Here is a 14,955-nt window from a genome sequence, read left to right on the forward strand (position 1 = left end):
CTGCAAACAAAGAAGTTTTGTAGGAATTGTGATTGAAAAGTTGAAAATTTTGACGACATTTTTTTGAAATTTGTTAAATTTGTGTGAATTTTGTGAAAAGTTTGGGAATTTAATTTATAAAGTTTTTGTTATACAGTGAATTACATTTTTATAAAAAATTAAAGAGAAAAATTTGGCATGAAAATCATTGCGAATATTGTAAAGAGATGAAGTGGCTAAATTACATATGTGAGCACAAGTGCATGGTGGCCAAGGATATTACTGGACCCTTAATATGTAGTCGAAAAGATTTAAATCTGGGCTGTTCGAGATTCAATCAGCAGCAGAAATAAAGGCAGAAATATTCCGCTGTGATCAATCTGGTTTTATTTTTTGGCTTTATGCGTCCATGCAGCGCCTTCTTGAATTGCCCAGTGTTCTCCATTAAAGAGTGTTATTGCTAAGTTCTTTACCGCGTCTTCTGAGACAACTTCTTAGTACACTTTCGGTGCAGTTCTCATGCCCTTTTCGAAAACACGCAAAGAAATTACGCCAGTATGGGAAGTGGTCCAAAAACTGTGACACGTGCTGAATGATGACCTCTCCGAGCCCTTGATAATTTTCGCTTCTTGCGATATTCTTACAGATACTTTGTCATTTTGTTTACTAAAAATTTCTTCCATAATAAAATTTTTCTTCCTCCACCTTTCTGGTCTTATTTATCTTAACCATGGAGATAGATACCTATGAAATGAGACTTTCAGCTATTAGTCCATAGATGTCGCTAGGAGTATTTTTAAACCTTCCCAAATGTTTTGTTTTTTTCGTCTGTCATTTGTTAACAATATTCAGTTCATTGTTTGTTACGTTTCATGCAATAATGCATTTTTGTCGCTCTTAAAAATTTCGAATTTCGTTCCTTCAAACAACGATTTGCGGACATGGTTGATTTTCTGTTATCAATTGAAGAAAAACGCTTCTGAAGCTCATCAAATGCTTATGAAGCTTATGGTTGGCATGTTCTAACTAGAGCACAGTGCTTCAGGTGATTTGAAAAATTCCGATTGGGTGATTTTAGCGTGGAGAACGAAGACCGTGGTCGGCCACCGAAAAAGTTTGAGGACGCAAGCATTGTTGGATAAAGATGATGGTCAAACGCAAAAAACCACTTGTGAAATGCTGCTCTTCCGGTTCAAAAGGAAGTCTTTTTTGCATCGAATCGTTACCCAAGCGTAAACGATCGTATGGGTCGCCCGGCCACAAGCCAAAAACAACGGCCAAACCAAATCGTTTCGGCCGCAAGGCAATGCTGTGTGTTTTCTGAGATCAGCGTGGTATGATTTGGTACGAGCTATTAAAACCAGGTGAAACAGTTGACGGTGCACGCTACCAACGACAATTGGCCGATTTGAACAGCGCTATACACCGAAAACGGCCAGAATTTGCCGATCGGTGTCACAAAGTAATTTTTCTTGATGACAATGCACCGTCACATCGAACAAAAGCGACCCACGAATTGGTGGAGACGTACGATTGGGAACCGCTGGTGCATGCGGCTTACTCACCAGACTTGGCGCCTTCCGGTTATCATTTGTTTCCATCGATGGGCCACGCACTTTCCGAGCAGCACTTCAATTCTCACGAAGAAGCCAAAAAATGGCTGAATGATTGGTTTGCGGCAAAGGACGGCCATTTTTTTTGGCGCGGCATCCACAAATTGCCTGAGAGATGGGAAAAATATCTCGCTAGCGATGGCTATTATTTGAAGATTAAATTTGTAACCATTGTTTGTTAATAAACGTTTGAAATTGAAAAAAAGTCTCGTTTCATAGGCATCTGCACCTGCGAAACGATTTTATGTGCAGGTCATCGGGGACTATTCATGAGATGGAACGAAGACTTGGCTAGCTGCTTGATTTTCTGCTCTCACTCAAGGAATTTAGGTGAATTCGCTTCCGATAAGCTCTTATGGCTCATATCAACAATGCGCGAACGTAGAGTTCTGCTCCTGTCCACCATTTGCGATATTTCTAAGAATCGATTGACGGTACGATGTACAAAAATTTTGAATTTACTGATGTTGTTTTAGCTGCGTGCATAACTGATTAGCGCTATTTTTAAGCCGATATTACCAGCAGTAATTATATGGGATGCTCACATTTTGAGCAGAGTTTAGGAAAGGTAATTGGATCCTTTGCCTTGCTGCTCGTCGCACTTTCCAACAATGCCCGCTCTGCTCAGAAATCAGTGAAATGCTTTTGGTATAGCTGGTGACGAGCTCAGTTACAGCTTTTTAGTTTCATTTGCTACCTTCGAGTAGGTACTGACAGATATCATTTCTCCGATAGTCTTGTTATGTATGAATTTATGCATTACATTTTTTTATGCCTTTTGTTTTCAAATCCATTGTCATGTCAATTAATCAGGTTTTGTGTGTATATTTGGTTTTGTTTGAAAAACGGAAAGATAAAATTCTATTTTGAACTCTTAAGTGACCACACTACACGCCTTTGTGGGAACTAAAAACTTATCAGCAACAACGAAAACCACAAAGTGCGGCGGCAACAAACATTTTTGTTTGCACGGCAACCAAGAAGCAACAATACATACATACATATACGCATAGCCACCGTCGAACATGGAACTATAATAATGTCATACATACGTATTATAAGCTTACAAACATACAAACAAACGTACATACATGCATGCAATACCAATGCAATTTTAGTATAAATACAAGTTTTTGTTTTCGTTTTTGTAGCTTTTTGCTTAGTTACGGTTCTTGCTATGCAAATCTTTGTGGTCGAGGAAACCACAGGGGTAGATAAAGTTTTTATGAGATTCAAATGAATGCATTATAAGTTTAATCTTCCCAAAATTTTGAAAAGGCTTGCAAGTGCACAATAAAATTGAAGATAAGTTTAAGATGAGAATATGTTTTGTGTGTATGTAGGTAGATGTACTGGTGAAGTTTAATATTGAACGTAAAATAAGATTAACAGATCAATTTGTCAAAGGAAATTGAGTTGAAAGCCAAAATTAGATTTTCAACTAATCGTTATTTGTTTATTTTGGTGATAAGAAGTTGCGAAATTGAATTTCAGATTATACATTTTCAATAAAGTAAAAAACAACGAAATTGCAAAAGGAGAATCTGAGAATAAAAGGGGCTCATTTGTTTCAGGCACATAAGAATGACCAGTTTGTAAAAGCCTTCGAAAAGCCACTGAGGTAATACAATAAAAATTATTAATATGGTGGCACCGAGATACCATATGGGCGGAGTGCTGGCTTCAGCATGCGACTGCTACAGAGGTCTTTTCGCTTATTAGAAATATTTACGAAGTGTCAACAAAATGTACAACAATACCAAGCCTGCTTCATATGTATGCATGTAGGTATACAGGGTTATCGGAGAAGTCGTCCTAGCTATTTGAGAACATAATTACTAAGTCCATTTCTGTTTAATTTGATTTCCACAACTTAACCATTTTCGCGACATTCGGTTTAAAAAATTAATAAAAAACAAGACTTTTGTTTACTTGACCGCCCACTTTTTTTGAATGCTGGTTCAAGGACCCACCTGGGCCTAACACATAGATGGCACTAGTTTTATAACATTCACCTCTTTTTCAGTTAGTACTAAGCTTAAAAAAATAGCTGCTAAAACTTCATGAAAGTGACGCTACTTTTGTTATTTTCAAAACAATCGATACAAAAAAATTTCGTGTTTTAATTTTAAACTGCTTCTTGATGGGGAAAAATACCGTTCAAGCAAAGCAATGGCTTGAAAATTGATATAAAATGATCATTTGCTGGTTTTGTGGTAACATCAGAAAGCATAAAAAAATCCACAAAATCGTTTTGAATGATCGAAAAGTGAAGTTGTGTGAGTTGGCTTTATACAAGTATTGCATAACTATGAGAAAGCTCTGTTCAAAGTGGGGGCGCCGTTCGCGCACTGTTGACCAAACGTGTTGACAGGACCGTGTTGATGATTCTGAGCAATGGCAAAACTAAATGAATTGAACTTCGAATTGCACCCACCTCCACCGTATTCGCCAGATTTGGCTACTACTGGCTGCCCGCTGATAAGAAATTTCACTCCAATGAAGAGGTTATCACTGAAACTAAGACCTTTTTTGAGGCAAAAGATAAATCGTTCTGAAAAAGTGGTATTGAAATGTTAGAACGACACGTTGTTCTTGATGGAAATTATGTTAATGAATAAAACGAATTTTGAACAAAAACACGTGTTTTCTTTGTTAAGACCGGGACTTTCCAGCCCCAGCTGTTAATTAAAGGATATGCGGCCGCTGTTGCCGAATGGGGAGCTGCGTGAATACCCGCTATGTGAAACCCGCTGTGGGCAGGAAACATCAGAGTGATAGAAAATGTTCTTTTTAATAGCGGTCGCCCCTTGGAAGACAATGACAAACCTCTGAGAGTATTTATGCCTCATAAAAAATATCTGCCGTTCGCGGGCGGCATAAAACTGTAAGACCCTTTATTTGTGGAAAATATGAAGACGTAAATCAGAAAGAGGAGAAGGAGCTCGGCCAAATATCCAAAAAAGATGTAAGCATCATATATATATACAAGGTGAAGTCCAGAATAAACAAGGCTGAGCTAAAATAAAATCGACAGGAGCCTTGTTCTGATAACTTCGAGTTTATTTATTCAAAATAATGACCTCTGACCACGAAACACTGTTTTGCACGATCTAGAACCTTTTCGAGCTTTTCGTTTCAGCTCATTGACCGGAATGTCCTTCAGGATGTCGGTACAAGCCTTTTGATCGTTATTGCATAATAATGCACCAGCTTCCTCCCTCGTGGTATTCAGAGCGAATTCGACGAATGCGATGCAACATATGTACGCTTCAAAATGCCAAGATAGAAAATTGCATTGTCGGCTTGGCCTATTTTCACGAACTCCTTGCGGACAATTCTCTTGGAATCGTAAAAACAAATGAGCATCGACTTGATTTTTGACTTCTCCAAACGCGATTTTTCGGGTGGTGGCTCGTCTGGGGACTTCCGTTGGGCACTTTGACGCTTAGTTTCAGGTGATCAGTTGAAATGCGATAAATCGATGTTTTGGATATATTCAACTCCGATTCAATGAATTTCAATGATGATTTCGGTTAATTATTGATAAATTGACGAACAATTTCGATGGAGTTTTCGGTGATTAGTGATTTTGGGCGGCCCGTATGTTCATTGTCATTTATGTCCTCACAACCATCTTTGAAAAGTGTAAACCACTCTCATGAACTCTGGCAAGAGATAGACAATCATCGCCATAAACTTTTTTCATCAATTCAAATGTTTCGGTAAACGTTTTACCGATTTTAAAACAAAATTTGATATATGCTCTCTGTTCGAAGCACATTTTTGTACCGACTATTATAAGTGTATGTAGGTATATCTATGAGAAAAAGTGTGCTAAATATCATAGAGTGGTTAGTCTTAAAAAGGAACACTATACTAAAAAGAAAGAATGCAGACAAAAAAATACAACATTTTCAAATAAAATATGTTCGATTTTCTTAAACTGCGCGTATAGAGTCAAATCTAGTAAGCCACTTGTGCTTGGAATTTGTATAATACATTTTCTTATTTTGCGGATGAGATATACATAGAAGGCGCAAAACTCATTAAATAAATATCTACAATAATCATCTACAATCGTTCATTAACACTCAACTTTTATTGAACACAGGGTTTTGGTTTCAACCAAATTATGTTGTAATGTAATTAGTTGCTACTTATTGAACCTCTTTTCTCCGCTACAATATATCATTCTCATTAGCTGATAACCTAAAAGCAATTTTAGTGAAGCGATACAATGATATATGACAGCTCCTGTCAAAACTATTTTATTGCTGCTTGTATGAAGAATAAATCATGTGAAAAGTTACGCATTCATTGTTTATCAGCGAGAACAGAAAAAAAATTATAAATTGCTTATCTGACCCTTTGCTTTTGGGTGGAGATAATGCGTAATACCATCAAAGAAAAAAAGTATCACAAATCAATAGAACTTATTAGTAATTTTAAATTTGCATTTTATTATACTAAAATTTAGTACGATATAAAACTACTTAACAAAAATGTTTGAAGGAATTCTAATTAAAAACCGGGGATGATTTTGTGAAAAAGCATTTTTTTTAATTTCTGTAAAAGGATTAAAATTTAGATTTGATTGGTTTCTCTAAAAAAATGAGTTATACTTTTAGTAAATCAAGCAAAATAAAAAAAAAAAGAAAATAAGGTAACACTGGTCAATAACACTGATTCTATCACGGGCTGTATTTATTTTTAATATAATATTTTTATATTTAAATATCCAATATTGCATGCAAATGCCCGCTTTTAACTTCTACGTTGTATATTCAAGTGCAAATATGGGTCTACTAAATATTATATTAACTTTTGAGCCGTATATAAAGGGTTGTTAAATTTCAAGGGCCGATGTTGAATGTGAACCACACCTAAACGTCAGCGACACCGTTGGTTTTCTTTCTTTCGGGTTATTTGAAAGAAAAGGTGTACGTCGATAAGCCAGCAACAATTCAAGAGCTAAAGAATGAGATAAATCGGCACATTAACGGCATAGGACCTCAATTATGCCTCAGCGTCATCGAAAATTTGCACCATCGGATGGAGGTGTGCCGCCGAGGCTGCAGTGGCTACTTGGCCAATATTTTGTTTTATACGTGATTGAGCCATGTCAATATTATTATTGCTCAAAAAACTTGCCGTTAAAAATTCTACTCTGAAAGCAAAGTTATATCTTACATACTCTCAACTAATTATCAGTACTTAAAAGACACGCCATACCGTATTTCGGAATTTTCTTATTTCGGATTTTGAGTGTTCGGGTTCACGTCTATGACATTTTTTAAAATATCGTTTTTGAAAAAAAACGAATACGACTTTAAAAAACTACATTTTTTATTATAATTAATTATTTAAAAAAAGTAAGTTGTATTAATGTGAGCTTTCTTTCAATAAGAATCCATTTCAAATCTTCGCTGTACTACCTATAACTAAATAAATTAAAAAAAATAATAAATTCCATTGGATCAGTTCTATTATATTTCAGATTATCGGTAATTAAACGACACCGAGATAGTGGGTTACGGGTTATAGTGTTCCTAATATGAATAAAAAAAGTAGGCCACTTCATCATCACAGTTCGGGGTGAACCATTGCTTCCATTACAATTTGCCTCCACGCCACTCGGTCATCAGCTTTTCGTTCAGATATGCCCATAGCTCCAAAGTCGACTTTAATTTCGTCTCTGCATCGTTCTCTCGGCCGGTCTCTTCTTCTGTCATCTTGTGGATTTGTTTCGAAGATCTTTTTTAGAGTTCTATCGTTGCTCATTCGTAAAATGTGATCGCACCATCGACGCCTTTGCACTTTAATGTACCTGCTTAGATTTATACATATTATACACAAATGGAGGGATTTACAGTTTTAAGCCGACTCCGAACGGAGGAGCTTTTTCATGGCAGAAAAACACACGGAGGTTTGCCTATGCCTGCCGAGGGGCGCCCGTTATTCAAAAAGACTTTCCCTTCAGTTTGGTGTTTCACCGAGATTCGAACCTACGTATTCTGTATGGTAGTCACGCACCAGCTCATTCGGCTACGGCGGCCGGCTGATTAGATTTACACCCCTGACTATAAAAATGGTGAAAATTTGGCAGAGAGGGTTCGTGAAACTCGAACATTTTCGGGTCATCGTGAAGCACCTAGTCGGACCGCAATACAGAAATTGGTGAAAAAATTCGAGCTCTTGGGATAAGTTAGAGATGTGAACAATAAAATCCGTGCACGTCGCTCAAGAACAGTCGAAATTATTGCTGTTGTAGCCGAAAGTGTTGAAGAAAACCCAGGTTTGTCTATTCCTCGTCGTTCTTTGGAATTAGGCATTCCACAAACGTCAGTACACCGTATTTTGCATAAAGATTTGGATCTTACGGCTTATAAAGTCCAGTTAACACAAGAACTCAAGCCGGCCGATCATCAACAACGTCGTGTCTTCGCTGATTGAGTCGTTGAAATGCATGAAAATGATCCGGAATTCCATCGAAAAATGATCTTGAGTGATGAGGCCAATTTCCTCCTCGGAGGCTTCGTCAACAAGCAAAATAGTCGGATCTGGGGCTCAGAAAATCCAAGAGTTATTATTGAAAAGTCTCTCTATCCTCAACGTGTGACTGTTTGGTGCGGTTTATGGTCCGGCGGAGTCATTGTACTTTACTTTTTCGAAAATGAAGCTGGAGCGACAGCTACTTTGTATGGATTGCGCTATTGCGAGATGATTAACGATTTTTTATGGCCGGAATTGGATGGTATTGATCTGTACAACATTTATTTTTAACTTCAACAAGACGACGCTATGTGGCACACAAGCAACGAAACCATTGATCTTTTATCAAAATAACACCTCTTATTTGAAAAGCAGATATGAAAGCGCATCTCCCTGTTTTATACCTGAGAACACTTCAAAACGGTCGGTGACATTACCTTGGATTCCCACTTTTGCCCAAGAGTTTGTTTAAGTTATGCCAATCATAGCAGGCCACTTGCTTAGTCTTTAGCCCTTTAAATGAAAACTTGCTCCCTGTCCGCATTTTTATGTTCGCAACTGTGTATGCACACCTTTCGTATATCGATGACAGTAAGTAAATATTGAAATTTCACCAGCCAGACAGTCATTGGCCATCATGTAACGGAGTATGGCTATGTTTTCTCAGCCTAAATATACAAAATTAATGAATATCAACAGCCTATTGCAGGAAAAATCCTAGAACTTTTAAATAATATTATATAATGCATATTATACATAGATGCGTACATCTACATATAAATACATGGCTATATACTATTTAGTTGCACAATAATTGTATACGGCGCAGTTGATTGTGTAGTTTCTATCATACAATAGTAATAATAACGGCTCGTGGGCTGGTTGTCTACAAAAAAGGGCAGAAATTAGTGCTGTACGTAAAATATTACAGTTATTAGTAGTAGATACAATATTTGTAGAGCCTCATTCAATAAGCTTTTTGTATGTATGGGAGTAGAATACTTGTACGTGTGTTGAAGAATAATTTTGTTTTTTGTTTGTGTCTAACTCTGCTTCACGGGCACTTCCACTTGGTTTGCGTTGGTGCTAAACGTACATTTGTTCATCGCTTGCAAATGGGCTTAAATTTAATGAGGCCGATGGGTCTAAAACAAATTAGCTGAAATTATGAAAATTACACAGATTACTGAATAAATTATGGTTTAACAAAATTAAAAAGAAAAAAGAAATAATTGTATTATTATTAAAAACACGTCGCGTCGACCCAGAAAGTGTTTAATGTGGATTAAAATGGTGGTGGACTTCATAAAGGGCAAAATGTAGAAAAGAAATGAAAATTATAAATTTTCAACATAAACACTCTTATAACAAACTAGGAAAAGTGCAGAGGGCGACGTACACTGGGACGATGGATAAAGCAGTGTAGGCAACTGCCTTCTTCTTCGTGATTCTCCCTAAAAATTTTTAAAATTTCGGCCTTATCAAATAACTATCTAATTATATAAGGCCTGAAATAGGATTCCATAGAGAAATGAAGAGAAATTGTATGATTGGAAGAAAGAGTTTTATGTATCTATCACCACTTATACACCAACGACTCCAAAATGAAGCATGGACTGCGTCCGGCCGTTTCGGATTTTCACTGAATCCCTGAAAGTACGCAGATCTTACCATATACCCACTTACGTGAATGTTTTTAGGAAATGTACTTTCTAACATATTTCCGAAGACTGGAGACCTTTTGGAGCATAGTAAATCTCAATAACTTTAAAAGGAGGGTGTTGCCATGTCCTTAGATGGCCGGGCTGTAATTTCAGTCTTTTTTAAATACTAAATACTGTTTAAGTAATGGAAAATTTTGTTCAAGCTCCTTTGTTTCTAAAAGTATTATACAAATTAAACGATATACATACGAACTGCCTGTTAACATATTTTGCTGGCTATAAAGTGACGAGACTTATGTTCTAAAATATCTTTCCTTTCATGGTTTTGTAAACAAAAATTTACTTATAACCGCTACAATGAACCATATGCTTCTGCGATTATTCAAAACAGCGCTGGAAGTTTTCTTCTGTCAGCCTCTTCAGGACGCGTGTCACGTTTTTATCACATCGAAAAAACTTCTTTTGATACTGATTTTACTTTAGGAAACAAAAATTTACACTGTGTAAGCTCCGGCGAATAAGGAGAATGCTCTAGCGCTGGTTTTCTTACTTACTTACCTCGTTAGAAACCTCTTTACAGCCAATGCGGAGCGCACAACATACCATGAAGTCGGAAGAGCAAAACTTAATTAATTGAAAAAAAATTTAATTATTTCATTCAAGTACTTTCTTTGAGTGGTTCCTTTGAGTTATACGATTTTTGTTGTAAAATGCACTATTCTTTTAAAAACGCATAAAGGAATTAGATGCAAATAAAATAGTTGAAACTCGGTATATCGTCACGCTCCTACTATCGCTGAATATCGCTATATGTCGATAAATTTCTAAATAAAGAATTTCTAATCAAAAATCTGTACTTGATGTGAATTAAAAAAAGATAATGGAATAAGAAAGAGCTTATAAATATGTATAGACTTTTCATATGAACCGAATTGGACCCCAAACACTTTTTTTGAAATATTTTATTCCCATCGCCTTCTTGTGTTTTCTAAGTGCTCAATAGACTGCACGACCAATTTACCATACGAATTTGAGTTCAATGGATTAAATAGTTTTTGAGTTTATAGAGGGCGCCAAAACTGACTGAAGTTTATTTGTAAAGATTAGGATGGTACAAAAAATTTGTTTTCTTGAAATTTGTGGCCAAAAAAAGACTTATTTTTGTTTTTTTTTGTTTGTTTATTTACTGTGCCACCAACGTTCCACGAATTACCTGTCCCATTGGACAAATACACTTTTCTGTAAGATTGGTGTGAATAGCTTACATTTATTTAATAATATTTTTAATTTCCCATTATAAGTTACCAAAAAGTAGTAGACTATGCTTTGCAATGATATATCAAATTAAAAAAAAAATCATAGATACCCTGAAAAAAATATATGTATGTATGTATCTTCGAATTTGTTGTATCTACACATGATTCAATTATACAAGGTTAAGTAAAGTTTGACAACTGATTTCGGATGCTACTTAATCCACTGATGCAATTTGGAAGCAAGGGAAAAAAGGGCATAAGTTTATCCCCTTTCTGAAAATGTAGTAAAAAATTGAAAAGGTCGTTGTAAGCCATAGAATAATTTTATGTTATTTTATAAGTGGTACCTAATTATTTATATTTTTAACTTAACTATTCCCATGGATTTGTGTCATATATGTATGTATTTTGACCATGCATCGGATTGGAATCTATATGTGCCATTTGTAAACCTACACTGAAGTAATAAATAAAACAACTTGAGAATAGTGGAAACTCTTAAAGAGGAAAAACCACTTTTATTTCGTCACGTCCGCTAATCATACATTTGATTTTTTAACGAGATTACCTGCAAAGTTAGAAGTATAAAATCTGTGTTAAAAAAAGATAAATTTATATACAGTCACTCACATTCAAAGTCAGGCAGATGCATACGAAAACTTCTAGACATAATATCTATGTTTTGATGAAAAAAACACGTTCTACCTTTTTCTGTTTTTTCACAAAAATTGTTTTATTTAAAAACAACAAAAAAAAAAAATATATTCCAAGTTGCTTTATAAAATGTTAATGTATAAAAAACTGAAAAAGGCCACTTCTCTGTCTCACATTTAAAGTCGGGCAAACCATGTTTTGCAAATATGCATACCGTTATTTCTAAATTTTCTATACTTGTATTAAAAGTTATTGTTCATTGTTGCCTTGTCAATCATTGGGTGAGTTTATAAAAGTATTTTGCAAAATGCCGCGTAATGGTAAACAGTCTACATTGGAGGAACGCAAAATAGTAATTCAACTGCACTTAGACGGAAAATCTGAGCGAGCGATATCGAAATTGATAAAGAAAAGCAAGTCAACAGTGCACGATATTATTGCTAGATACAATGAAAATGGTTTCATTGCAAATAAGCATCGTGGAACCCGTCCAAAAAAGCTTTCCTCCAAAGATGAGAGCATGGTGCTAAGGGAAGTGAAGAAAAATCCATTCATTTCTGCTCCAAAATTAACTGCGATGGTTAAAGAAGCTTCTGGGATGGAGGTAAATCCCGAAACAATAAGAAGACTTCTTCGAAAAAATGATTTTCACGGCCGAGTTGCGCGGAAGAAGCCCCTAATAAGCAAGAAAAACCAAAATGACCGGCTTGTTTTTGCTCGCCAATATATGACTAAGGATTTCGATTTTTGGAGCACTGTAAGTGGGGGGAAAGTGGGGGGGATGCATGGCGGCGTCAGGAGTTGGAAAATTGCATTTCATTGATGGAATAATGAATAAACACGTTTATTTAACAATTTTGAAACAAAATTTGAAAGAAAGCGTGAGAAAACTAGGCATCGAAAGTAGTTTTCAATTGTACCAGGACAACGATCCCAAACATTCCTCATATGACGTCAAGAGCTGGTTGTTATATAACTGTCCAAAGGTAATAAAAACCCCTGCACAAAGTCCCGACCTCAATGCCATTGAGCATTTGTGGGATGAATTAGGTCGCCGGATGCAGGAAAGGCAGTGTACATCAATTCAACTCTTGAAAATTGCTCTGCAGGAAGAATGGAATAAAATAAGCCCTGATGTTTGCAAAAAGTTAGTGGAATCCATGCCAAGCCGGCTCCAAGCTGTTGAAAAGCAAAAAGTTGGAGCAACGAAGTATTAATTTTGCGTTGTGTACAAATTTTTTCACACCTGTGTATATAAATTTTAATCAGTTATTAACAAAAAATCAGATTGATAATCTGCAACAAAAGACTTACCTAAATGTGGCTATGTAGCAGCTATTAATCAATGTAATTTTCCCAGAACTTTCAATAGAATTGAAAGATGCGAAAGTCTAAGCAAAATGGAATAGGCAAAACAATATTGCCTGCTAACTTTTTCAGCAAAAATTTTAATTTCTACGCTTTTGAGTACTTTTTCTTTAGAATTTGCTCTGAAATTAAAAGTAGCTTTTCCAAGAGGACAACACGGATTTATTAAGTAGCTTCAAGATGGCTAACACAGGGTGAAAATTAGGCTACTTACATCACCTTTAATTATTGCTTCATGGTATCTACAATACATTTTTTAAACAATTTGAAAAACGCGGAAATATAAAAACATAGAAATAAAAAAAAACAGATTTACAAAACAGATTTTTTTCTAAGATTTTAAACTTTTTTCCTGCATATTTATACCGTATTTGATTTACTATTTAATGTACATAACTTCAAATTTCGTACCTTCTAATTATTCTCGTTCCTCTTTCAACAGAACAATTGAAAGCCTTTCACGGCGATTGCACATTTATCAAAACAAAAGACAAAAGCAAAAAATATGCGACTAGCAAATACACCACAAAAATAGCTGGCACAAAAGTTTTAGTGAATGTTAGCTTTATTAAAAATGCCAGTGAGTCAACAAATATAAAAGAAATGAACAAGCAGAGAAGTGATTGTGAGCACAATGTGCGGGCATAGAGAACGAAATGAAATCTAGTGGTTCGCTAAAGCTGTAAAAAATAAAATAAATATTAGTAATAAAAAATAATTGTAGTTGTTGTGCACTGCAATAGACAAGCGCATAGCTAATGCAATGAATTGAAATTCTGTGAAGGGAAATATGAATGAGTGAAGAGCTAAACTTAGCGCAGGGAATATTAAAAGACAGTACCATTGTAATTACATTCCAGTTAACAGCAATAATATTTTGTGATGCTGATAATAGAATTTAGTTGGAATGCAGTTGACGCTTTGAATGGGCTACCAAATATAGAACAGTGCTGACAGGGAAATTAAATGGAGCACCCCCAGCGACTCTTACACCCATTTGAATGGAGCCAACACAGAACTTTTATGCGTGCGTCCAAGCAATGCTTTTTTGGCCTATTGTTAGCTTATGCAGCTGCCTTTATAGTGCACATATAAATAAACAAGCCAATAACACACCCAACTGCCAGTGCGCTAGTTGCCCACTTGACCTGTTGCATTTTTTGTTAAATCGGCGAACGTGCACTATATTGCAAGCAACGCCAATTTATTATAAACTCATCTAAAATTAAATATGATTACGATGACAGCTGCCTGGCACTTGTTGGCTTCAAGTTGTGAGTCAGTTGACTGGGGTTGATAAGTGGATAAGTAGGATAAGGGTTGAAGAGCTGAGATAAAGTGGAGATAGTGGCTGCTAAATAGTTGTATGTGTAAAAATGTAGTTGTAAATAGTCATAAAGTGATGGTGTGTATATGGGGTGTGCATTTACATGCAAATAAACACATCACAATGGGGTCCGTTAGATATACAAATTTTTACACTGCACAAAAACTGCAAGGTTTTGTGGTGCGGTTAAACTGGATTTTTATCAGTGCTTAAGATTTTTTTCTTATAAGGTGGAATAGCCAAAAAGAAGCTAGATTTGGGGAAATGTGTGTTAAGCTACGTATACATCGAGAAATAAGTTTATATTTTTTCTTTAATTTTTTTCAATGAATACGCATTTTTTTCTCGTTCGTCACTGTCGACCAAAAAGCACTAATGTAAACGAGAAATTCATTTTTGAAGGGCTTATTTAAAATATGTGTTTTCATGATAGGTACCAAATTTAAACTCCTGAACATGACAGCGGCCGCCGTAGCCGAATAGGTTGGTGCGTGATTACCATTCGGAATTCACAGAGAGAACGTTGGTTCGAATCTCAGTGAAAGCAAAATTAATAAAAACATTTTTCTAATAGCGGTCGCCCCTCGGCAGGCAATGGC

This window comes from Anastrepha obliqua, chromosome 4 (assembly GCF_027943255.1).
Source record: "Anastrepha obliqua isolate idAnaObli1 chromosome 4, idAnaObli1_1.0, whole genome shotgun sequence".
Taxonomy (NCBI): Eukaryota; Metazoa; Arthropoda; class Insecta; order Diptera; family Tephritidae; genus Anastrepha; species Anastrepha obliqua.